Raw genomic sequence first — 12,243 nt, 5'->3', positions numbered from 1 at the left:
AACATAGTGGTCAAAGTCCCTACATGATCCTCACACATTAGGTATTATTTGGGTGGTGGATCATTTAGCATTTTGGACCTCAGCTTGTAATTGTAGTACTACAAAGTACAAATATACAGTGAAGTTCATTAAATGCCCAAATGAGTGCCGAAATAAGCAAGTTATTTTAATGTCAGTGTTCATGTACCAGCTTCATCAAGAAAAGACAAGTACAAATGATCAAAATTAGAGAATAACATTTTTTTAATTAAAATTTGAATATCAGCTATTGTACTAACTAGAATTTTGTTAAAAAAACAACACTAATCTTTACATGAGTGAAAATGATGTGATCACAATGAGATAACAGTAACAACTGTATGAGGAAAATATGCTTATTAATTTTTATTATTATTGTAACAGCAGAGATGTAGAGGCGCTTGCTTTTAAATGGACAGCCAGCATTTTTTGGAAACCTGGATGAATTAGTGTCATTGTAAAGCTTCAAAGTTTTAGAATTCACATGTTTAGAAGTATATCAACATCTCTTAAAATGGACGAAAGGTCCATTTAGCCTTCAGCTCAGTACCTGTGGAGTGGCTCATGTTAAGATTAATAGGGTTTGTCAGAGAATTAAGGAAATTAGCATTGGGGGCACATTAGCACCAGTAACTTGTGTAATGTAATCATTTAATTAATGAAGTATGCCAAAGTGTTGTATTAATTTAAGCAATGTTCTCTTTACGTTTTCACATATTTTTTTTTATTATGATACAGAATTTTTTTTATTATTACATACACTTCACCTAAATCCTTTCTATTCATGTTAGCATAACTTTAAATTGTTCTTTTAATTTTTTATCTCTACTACACTTGGGGATTTTTTTTTTAAATAAATCAGAATCAGCCCCCAATTTGTATGTCTATGCAGTACATGACTGTTCACCATTTCAGACCTCAGTGAGCCTCACCGAAGTGTCCAGACACACAGTAGATCTTAACTCACTTCAAGCCTCATGACACGTCTTCACGATAAGTATGCATAAGTTTCATTGACATTTTCAAGGCAAACAAAGGAAGGGGATTTCAAGTGACTAATCAAAGTGTGCAGTACTAGTCACTCCAGGAAACAGAGACAAGTAAGCAACAAATCATTTTGGGCTGCGCACACAGATTTGAACCAAACATCAGGAACAGGCACCAACAAACAAAATCTAATCATTTTGAACAGGACTGAAAATAAAAATGTTTTTGTAAAATGAAATTTCTTCTACATAGTTTATATTCAAACAATTAGTTTAGATACTTCATTGGGAAATGGAAAAACAAAGCAAAGAACAGTTTAAAACATACCCAGCTATATTTACCTTCACAAAAGCTCCTTCGGCACTATCTTTGATGTCATGCTGTAGAATGTGCACCTGTTTGAATCCCACAAGCTGTTTTATATCATACTCTCAAAGGAAATAACAGCAGCAACTACAAGAAAAAGCAACTTGCTTACAGTATACCTTTAGCCTTATATTTCTCTGGTCTATATGGTCACACTCATGATATTCAAGCAGACTCTCGTTATCTCTTTAGGCTGAGAAACTTCCCCTTGTGAACTGCTGCACAAAAGCCTGACACACCTCCTACTTACATAACCTTAGACAGGTTTCAGGCTTGAGGATTTCCCTATGACTAAAAACAGGTTGCCTGGGAGACATACCTAGAGTTTTTATTAGGGGTAGCACGTCAATCATAACCAGAAATAACACCAGGAAACTGTTAAGGTTTGTTAAGCACATACAAAATCAGGCTAATGTGTAAACAGGTGCTGTTACCATAACCTTCAACAACATAGGAAAATGTGCTCAGAAAACCTTGTGTAAGTGTGACTGGGACATATGACTGAAAGCAATTCTAAAAGAAAACGGAAACAAGTGGTACAACAAAACCCCCAGGTTGCCTTTCAAATCCTAAATAATTTTTTTATGATTAAGCATTGCCCACTGAGAAGGGTGTGATTCACATTCACGTGACTCGTCTGCATGCTAAGAAACAGATATTTTTAACACTTTTTGTATTGATGGAAGTAAGTATTGTTAAGCACTTCATTCTGAACTAAAGATTGCACTCATCTTCATGTACAAAATTAATGACATTTAGAATATCATTACTTTAAGATTCATTTAAATAGAGGCCTTATATATAGAATTAAATTTTTTTTAACCTTTGGATAGACCAAATCTATATTTATTGTTATACTGAATTCTGGTATGATTTGTGCATGTGAGTTTACTCACTTCAAAACGTATTTTCAAATATTTAGCAACTTCAATTAAAGCTTAGTTGCATCCATAACCATTGAAAAATCATATCACTGAGAAGTGATATGATTCTTTTATATATTTTATATAGATTTTGAAGGTTAGTACAGAACGTTTGTAGATATTTTTTATACATTTATAAAATAGTTAAATTAAAATAATATTTTGTTCTGAAACAATCACAAACATTAAATTAAATTATACCACAGTTAGTTCTGACCCGGCTATGTGATTGGTTGAGAGGTGTTCCAGGAATGACGTTATTGCACGATAATTGCACTCTTACCGAAACTATTCTGGAATCACTCTGCCACAAACACATTTAACCTAGCAACAACAAAGTATTAATTATATACGTAAAAGACGACATTACAAAATGAATTGTAATGAGTTTATAAAATCTGTTTCAATTTAAATTTGGAAGATGAATCTATTAATGACCACCCTGACACATCTAATGAGCAAAGGTTTGTCACACTTAAGTATTTGGATGTGCTTGAGTAGCAGAAAAACTAAGTCAATACAGTACAGCAAACATCCTGGGCACTGAATGTATTCGTGGCTTGGTTGAAGAGCAAAGAGACTGAAGTCATTTCTAGTAGCATCACTAAAAACTAAATGAATGAGCTTCTACCGTGTTTTTGTGGATCAGACAAAAATGTAAAGGGAGAGTTATACAGCATCGGCAGCTTTGTTGGATTAAGAGCTGGACTTAAAAGATACTACATAAATGAACCTCCAATCAGCCATGGATGGTGTTTAATGAAAGACACAGAGTCTTTTAAATAAGGCTGACAACAGAGATCAGTATTTTGATGAATAATATATTTGTTCACATGCTGCTGCACCTAAAACTAATGTCATTTATTCTCTCTACATGTGTGGTTTGATATTCAGCTTAAATTTTGGCAGGTGAGGAAAGGAAGAAAAAGACAAAATGGGGGGGGGGGGGGGGTCACTCTATACTTTAACAAGGGTTATAGCAAGTAATAAAAATATATAAATAAAAAAAAAATCCCTAAACTTACCAAGAGTGAGACAGACAGCTGAGGCATGGGGCAGTGTTTCAATGCACAACAAAACGTGTCCCGTAGCAAGTTTTGAGCTCTACATAAGCAAGCTTCCAGTTAACGCTCAAGTTTTTTATCTTCAGCAATAAGATGCTGTGTGGTATAGTGCTGTGCCGCTTGGTATAAAACAACTCTCCAATATGTTGCCCCGTACATGCCAAGAAACAAGTATATCTCGCATTTACCCTAACCATTGTTTGCAAGCAACAGTTATTCGGAGCCTTCTGATGCTGGAATGGAGGCCAGAAAGATCATGAATGCTAGCGGACACAAATCAGAAGCTTCTCTTAAGTTACTGGCGACCATATGTGTTAAGTAGGAAAAGATGGAGCAATATTTTGTCCTTTGCTTGTAATCCTATGTACGATATTCAAGAACAACATTTAAAAGGGAAAAAGTGTGTGAAGTATGAGGTTAATTCATACAAATCAAAACTGTCCACTCAATTCATATTTTAACAACTGCACAATATGAAAAAAACAAATAAATGTATATAATCACTAGTATTGACATCAAAACGAGATCCTACAATATCGTTAACAGATCACACTGTGTTATTTTTCCGACTTGTAGTGTAGCCGGCCTTATAAATCTGACCAGCATTTGCTAAACTTAAAACAAATTAAAACTTATCTATAATTAAAACAATCTATATATTTGTGTTTATCTGTATAATAAACAGTTATTAGGAAATGATGTTTCTCTGCTTTTATGATCTAGTCTGATAATGTTTTAGCAGCCGGTAGTCTTCTTTATTTTAAAACCATACAAAAAACAACAATAAACCATTAAAAACAACAATAAACGGCAGCAACGAACTGTGGTACAATTGCAATAATACACTCAAGCTCTGTGCTATAAAGTGAGATATTGGCACAGGTGAACTGATCTTCTGACTGCAGCACACCAGTGCAAGTTATAATAAATTATATCTCATTTGCATATCTGAATATTACAAATGACACTTTTCACTTTTTAAACAAAACAAAAAACGAGGTAAGCCTAGATTTGCCAGACCACCATCAGCTGCAAAGCAACACAATCACTGTTACTGTGTGCTATGACCTTCAATGAAAAACAAACAAACAAATAAAACCTACCAACCAAACCCTGGAGGGCAAAATTATAAATACCTACAGTCTAGCAAAACATTAAGTTTGTGGTACTTACTTATTTATATAGCGCCATTCTAAGCACTTAAGCATATTCCATTCAGTCATTTATTCTCTGTAACTGCTTCCATCACAAGGCATCACACACTAAAACATTCACTTTCACACATATGGACACATTTGGAATAACCAATCTACATACCAGCAACTGTAAATATAGCACTATCACAGGGTTGGATTAGAAGGATGTCCCTACAGCTTATACAACAATACAACCTCGGCCCTTAGCATGATTTCTGCACAAAGTCTGCACCAGAAAATCCTGATCATGCTGTTTAGTCTTTCATTTAGATTTCCACTGTGATAAGCATAAGGGCAGACTTTATGTGTAACAGAGCATTTACTAAAACATTCTTGTTCTTATACTCTTCTTGCTGCCTTATGATAATTGCTAAAATGTTCAGTGCCACAGATATCAATAAGAAGTGCAGTGCTCAGAGCTCAGTTAATAATCTTAGAGTCACTTTTAGAATGACTTTCCAGAAGACAGCATGAATACAATTCTGGTCAGGTCTTCTCAAACAGGCCTACCATAGAAATCAGAAATTAGGTAACATTGTTCTTCTAGTTCTTTCCCTTAAGACAAATCCCAAGTCACCATAGCCACAGGTCTACAAGGTTGTTACAATTAAAATAAAATTTAAAAAAATGGGAATTTCAACTGTCCACCATTTCAAAATTTCTGTATAAATATATTCTTAAAGATGTATACACATGCCTTTAAATAAATCTCAAAAAGCTACCTCACAGTTCTCAGAATACTGCTATTGTTCTGAAGGAGAAAGGTGCTATGGTTCCTTATGCTAGAGGTACAAGAATTTTGGGCAAAAATATTTTGGTATTGACAACCACACAACATTGAGAGATGGACAATGACAGTATATAGCATTTTGTTACCGTAATAAACCAACATCATTAAAACAAACAATTATTCATTTTTCTAAATTTGCATTTAGTGAAGTGGAATGTGGCGAATGTGGCACGGTGGCGCAGCAGGTAGTGTCGCAGTCATACAGCTCCAGGGGCCTGGAGGTTGTGGGTTCGATTCCTGCTCCGGGTGACTGTCTGTGAGGAGTTGGTGTTTTCCCCCCCCGTCCGCGTGGGTTTCCTCTGGGTGCTCCGGTTTCCTCCCACAGTCCAAAAAACACACGTTGCAGGTGGATTGGTGACTCAAGTGTCCGTAGGTGTGAGTGAATGTGTGTGTGTGTGTGTGTGTGTGTGTTGCCCTGTGAAGGACTGGTGCCCCCTCCAGGGTATATTCCCACCTTGGGCCCAATGATTCCAGGTAGGCCCACCGCGACCCTGAACTGGATAAGCGGTTACAGATAATAAATGAATGAATTAATTAATTAAGTGGAATGTGTGTGTATCTACTGTATAGAATTTTTGAAGGCAGCAAGTGAGGACACAGACAGGAATTATTAGATTCATACATACGAAATGAAGGCAAATGTTTACAGTTGAATATATTTCCATTTCTTGGAAATAACGTATTATATAACTTATAGAGATGAGATTTTAGGGGGGTTAATGAATGACCAGATGAGAACATTAAGTAAGATGCTACTTCGCATTGTTTGTGTAAATATACTTATTAAATAATATTTCAATTTAGGCTACTCATATCTCTAACCATCTTGATTTGATATTTAGTCCATAAACAACAAAAACAGGGCAATAAAAACTTCAGAATCAACTTGACATCCCTCCCCATTAACATATTTCATTTTTTCAACATCATGACAACAAAACTCTTCAAATCAATCTGCATTTTTAGTGAATGTTTTGGATGAGGCAGCCAATTTGATCAAAGCTTCAAATCAGTTATCTATTAAACTTGAATAAATAATACTTGAAGTGCTTTACATGTACAGGTGCATTACCATAACGTTGTTTATTTCTGTAATTCTAGTCAAAAAGTGAAACTTATATAGATTTTTTACAAACAGAGCGATCTATTTCAAGCATTTATTTATTTTAATGTTGATGATTATTGCTCACAGCCACTGAAAACCCAAATGTCATTATTACAGAAAATTAGAATTAACACCACAAAATCCCTACAAAGGTTTTCTAAGCCTTTAAAATGGTCTCCTAGCCTGGTAGGCTACACAATCATGGGATCGCAGTCATGGACACACTCCTGCTGTATCAAAGCATGTTAATGGAAAGTTGAGTGAAAGGAAAGTGTGGTAGAAAAAGGTGCACTAGTAACAGAAATAATCAGCCTTGAAAGGACTGTTAAAAAAAGGCCATTCAAAAATTCGGGGGAGATTCACAAGGAGCATACTGCTGCTGGAGTCAGTGCTTCAAGAGCCACCACACACAGAAGTATCCAGGACATGGGCTACAACTGGCACATTCCTTGTGTCAAGCCACTGATGATGTCTTACCTGGGCCAAGGAGGAAAATGACTGGACTGCTGCACAGTGATCCAAAGTCTTGTTTTCAGATAAAAGTAAATTTTGCAATTCATTTGGAAATCAAGATCCGAGTCTGGAGGAAGAGTGGAGAGGCACACAATCCAAGCTACTTGAGTCTAGTATGTTGTTTCCATAATCAGTGATTGTTTGGGGAGCCATGTCATCTGCTGGTGTTGGTCCACTATAGTGCTGCATGGTATACCAATACTAGAAAAGTATCTCAATACTTTGTCATTAAAAATGGTACAATACCCCAAATAATAAGTATGGGTACTTTAAGGAGGAGTTTTAAATAACAGTGGTATTTGCAATGAGTGCTACAGGGGGGCAGTGTCAAAGACACGTTCACTTACTTTTATGTTGAATTTATTACTTTTTCTGAACTCCTGAACTGAGATCACACAATTGAGGTATTCAGCTTTATTCAAACAGTAAACATGTCATACGAATGTATGACACGGGGCCGAAGGCACGAATGGACCCAGAAATGGTGAAATGCCTCGTGGGGCATCACATTTAACAAGCAGACACCAGGGATTTTGCTGACCACCCTTAGATTGTAGAGAAAGTACATTACTTTTCTTGATGTTTTAGGTTTTTGCAATTGTATCGTTTCAGTATTGGTATTGCGATATTTAGGCAGGTATCGCATTGAACGTCATAATTTTGGTATCGTGACATACTAGTCCACTGTGTTACATCAAGTCCAAAGTCAGCACAGCTGGGTAAAAGGAAATTTTAGAGCACTCTATTTTTCCTTCTGCTGACAAGCTTTATGGAGACACAGATTTCATTTTCCAGCAGGACTTGGCACCTGTCTACACTGCCAAAAGTACCAATACCTGGTTTAATAACCACAATATCACTGTGCTTGATTGGCCAGCAAACACGCCTGACCTAAACCCCATAGAGAACCTATTGTGTATTTTCAAGAGGAAGATGAGAGACACCAGACACAACAATGCAGACAAGCTGAAGGCAACTATCAAAGCAACCTAGGCTTCCATAACATCTCATCAGTGCCAGACTGATCACCTCCACACCACACTGCACTGATGCAGTAATTCATGCAAAATGAGCCCCGACCAAGTATTGAGTGCATGTATTTTACATATTTTTCAGGAGGTCAATATTTCTGTATTCAAAATCATTTTTAAATTGGTCTTATATAATATTCTAATTTTCTAAGATAATGACTTTTGGGTTTTCATTGGCTGTAAGCAATAATCTTCAACATTAAAAGAAATAAACGCTGGAAATTTGAGTGTATTGACCTGATTGTAATAAATCACTTTTTGAATTCATTCATTCATTATCTGTAACCGCTTATCCAGTTCAGGGTTGCGGTGGGCCCAGAGCCTACCTGGAATCATTGGGCACAAGGCGGGAATACACCCTGGAGGGGGCGCCAGTCCTTCACAGGGCAACACACACACACACACACACACACGGACACTTTTTGAGTCGCCAATCTACCTACCAACGTGTGTTTTTGGACTGTGGGAGGAAACCAGAGCACCCGGAGGAAACCCACGTGGACACGGGGAGAACACACCAACTCCTAACTTTTTGAATTGAATTACTGAAATACATTAACTTTTTGATGATTTTCTAATTTATTGACATGTACCTGTAACTCTACTTTTATCTTCATTCAGGATGAGCTAAATATGAACATGCAATGAGTCCCCATCCCTATATCCAATTAACCCTATACCACTTGCCACCCCGCAAATTGATGAGATTGGATGCTTTGGTTTATGATGTCAGAAAACCTGGTTATCTGAATCAGCATGTGTAAGCTTGTTTTGGAACAATGAAGCATCACAGAAGAAATGCTCTGCTATACTCACATACGTCTTCTTGTGTTTAAAACAAATAACACTAGGACATGTTAACAAGCTAAAATTAGTGTCTCCAAAAACGCTGAAAGAAAAAAAACTCATTCCATTCATAAAAAAAATAGTTGTAAAATAAGCTGTAAATCTGTTAGGTAAAACACAATGCACGATTTATATGATGAATAAAAGACACAACAATTTTATTATTGGCCATTGGTGCAAAAATAAACTACACGAAATAATGTGAATACGGGCCCTTAACGTTAGCCAGATTTCATAACCAAATCAGCTAGATAGCCTGTGATCTAGCTACATAGCTAATATTAGTTATTCAGCTAGATATGTAAAAGTAATAAGCATAGTTCAGTTAGAGAATAATTCTGTTGTTTTGTTAAATATTTACAAAAGGATTGTGATTTAATATGTACATATACACAAAAACAGCTAACCTTAGCAACGGAGCTAACTCCGAAAACGTAGCAGTTAAGCTGAAATGGTTAAGCGACATTGACTAATTTAAACGATTAAACGTGCTTTAAATAAAACAAAGGCTATTTTAACGTGTTTAGACACACTGTATAAAGCTAGCTTATATTATGGACCTAGTAGATTTATACAAAATTCATTTATAACACTTAAATATTTCATTTCATGAGTAAAGGAGGCTAATCTGGCTTCTTGTTCGCTTGCCTCTTATTCGAACTGTCTATTCCACCTTAAGTGGTACAGGAGTTCCTTTCCGCTGACTAGAAGCGCCACACTGTATCCGCTGCCTCATTTAAGGTGGATCGGAAATTTCGAAAAATCAGCCAACTTCAGCTGCTAGCGGTAGCTTCTTTGTGGCTAGCGAGTGGGAAAAGAATCCGTTATTTAAGCTCTACCTAACGTACTCGGTAGGTTTTTAAACCCGGCGATGATTGAATAGAATACACAAATATTCGGCTATGTACTTACAGTTCTTCAGCGATTCATGACGAAATACAACAATATAAACTCAGTCACCATTTTGGCAGGGGTGTGTTTGCGCCGAACGGCTACAAACTGGTCAGTGCGCCTGCGCAGAATTGCCTTAACAAGAAGAGAAGAAAATAGCTATGTCAAAAAGCTTTGCTCTAAAATCTTTTCCTTCTTTCACTTTCTACACTACTTTATTGATCCACAGGTCTTTTTTTCTATTAGCATAACTTAATAAAATTAAATAATAATCAGGTACTGGAGGTTGAGTCATTACAAATTTAGCAATGTTGTAAGTGCTCTGAAACAATGCCAGTAAATAAAATTGTGGAAGTCTCATTTAAATTCCCACTCTGGTCATCCATTACAGCTCCATAAACCTATATTTGATCAACAATACATATTTAGAAATTATTTTCAAGAAAGATAACATCATATAATAAAATCTGTGAATGCTTTAACAGCGGCAGATGCAACTCCTCGCCTTCGCCTTAATTTAAGTACTGAGCTACGAATATGGAATTAGTAGTCATCTACAGCAGTTGGTTTCATATTCGACATTCGTTTGAGATTCGGAATTCCGCTTTTTTCGCCAGTTACCAAACGTATATTCACAGGTACAGTTGCAGATTCCTAATGTAACAAAAGAAACCAAAAAATAACATCCATAACCTTTATTTACTAAACTGTACTTGTTGAGATTAAGCCAGAAACGCAGCCGACTATCACTGTTTTTGCCCCTTCGCCCAGCTCCAGCGTTAGGGACCGTCGCACAATTACTAGAATAAACGTATAGCGTCTAATGTTAATATCCAAATATTAATCTCTTTCCTTATTGTACCTAATGATGTCACATCAACTTACAAATATACAGATATTTATTCTTCACACATTACAAGGGTTATTTTGGTGACAAAATCAGCCATTAATTTTATAATGATTAAAATGGCCATATAAATCTATTAATCTCTCACGTCGTTGGACGTAATGATGTCAAACCAACACAGAACAATATAGATATTTATTATTCACACATTACAAGGCTAATTTTGGTGAAAAATTAAGTCATTTATTTTATAATGATTAAAATAACCATATTAATCTCTCACATTATTGGACCTAATGATTTCAAACCAACACAGAACAGTACAGATATTTATTCTTCACACATTAAAAGGCTTATTTTGATAAAGATTAAGTAATTTCTTGTATAATGATTAAAATATCCATATAAATCTATTATTCTCTCGCATCATTGGACCTAAAGGTGTCAAAACAACACAGAACAATATTTATTCACAAGACTTTAATTTATAGATAATTTAATTTATAATGATGTTAATAGCCAAATGAATCTACAAATCTAAAAGAGTTGATACATTATGTAAAATGTAAATAAAAACAAAATGCAATGATGTGCAAGACAACATTTTAAATGTTGAAAGTGAGAAAGTGTATATATTTTGAAAAATATTGGCCCATTTTCAATTTGATTCCAACAACACGTTCCAAACGGTTGGCACAGGGGCCTGTTTACCACTGTGTTACATCACATCCTGTAAGAGTTTGAGAACTGAGAAGACCATTTGCTGTAGTTTTGCAAGTAAACGGTTTCTGATTCTTGGTTGTTACAAGATTTCAGCTGCTGAACAGCTCAGGGTCTCAGTTATAGTGTTCATTTGATAATGCACCAGATGATTTCAGTTGGTGACAGGTCTGGTCTAGTTTAGCTCCCTGACTATTTTAAGCCATGCTGTTGTAACCCATGCAGAATGTTCATTGGCATTGTCTTACTGATATAAGCAAGGCCTTCAGCCGATAAAGATGTTGTCTGTATGACAGCATGTTGCTCTAAATCTTTAAATATTGTTCAGCATTAACAGTGCTTCCACAGATGTGCAAGTCACTAATGTCATGTACACTGATGCCCCCTCATACCATCATGGACGCTGACATTTGAACTGTGATCTTATAACAAGCTGGACGGTCCCTCTCCTCTTTAACCCAGAGGATGCATAATCCATTATTTACAAATAAAATTTCACATTTTGCTTTGTCAGACCCCAGGGAACGTTTCCACTTTACCTCAGGACATTTAAATGAGCTGGGGCCCAGAGAATGCAGCTGTGTATCTGAATCTTATTTATATTTGGTTTCTTCTTTGCATTTGTGAGTTCTAAAAAACAAAAGTAAAAAAGTAATCCAAAAAAAAAAAGTAAAAAAAATCCAAGAACATTAATTCAGTTTCTCATTCTGTATTGTCTTGTGAAAGCCAAATTAAGATAATAATGTACTATATTCTTGCCAGATATCCTTCTTTGTGTTTGGTTTTTGGAATCAGGGTTTTAATTTTTTGGTTAATCAAATTTTTATAGTTAGTTACTTTACATTCAGAAGCACTGTGTCTTTTAAGGTGGAATGGTATGTTTGAGGAGAAAAACTTTTTTCTCATGTTTGAGGAGAAAAGATTTTCTCATGGCTGAAGTTTTTAA

The 12,243-nt window shown here is 35.8% G+C and overlaps 1 protein-coding gene across 3 annotated transcripts in view; it reads right to left on the bottom strand.

Moving 5' to 3' along the window:
- The window catches only part of rc3h1a (ring finger and CCCH-type domains 1a), a 33,379-nt gene extending 23,536 nt beyond the window's left edge, over positions 1-9,843 (bottom strand). For all 3 annotated transcript variants that reach the window (XM_066647197.1, XM_066647198.1, XM_066647199.1), the window contains exon 1: positions 9,752-9,843. The gene's annotated coding sequence lies outside the window, so the exon portion shown is untranslated. The remainder of the gene's footprint in view (positions 1-9,751) is intronic.
- Positions 9,844-12,243: the final 2,400 nt, after the last annotated feature.

The sequence above is a fragment of the Hoplias malabaricus genome, chromosome 16 (assembly GCF_029633855.1).
Source record: "Hoplias malabaricus isolate fHopMal1 chromosome 16, fHopMal1.hap1, whole genome shotgun sequence".
Taxonomy (NCBI): domain Eukaryota; kingdom Metazoa; phylum Chordata; class Actinopteri; order Characiformes; family Erythrinidae; genus Hoplias; species Hoplias malabaricus.
Note: the sequence above shows the minus strand (reverse complement) of the source record. Positions and strands in the feature narration are given on the sequence as shown.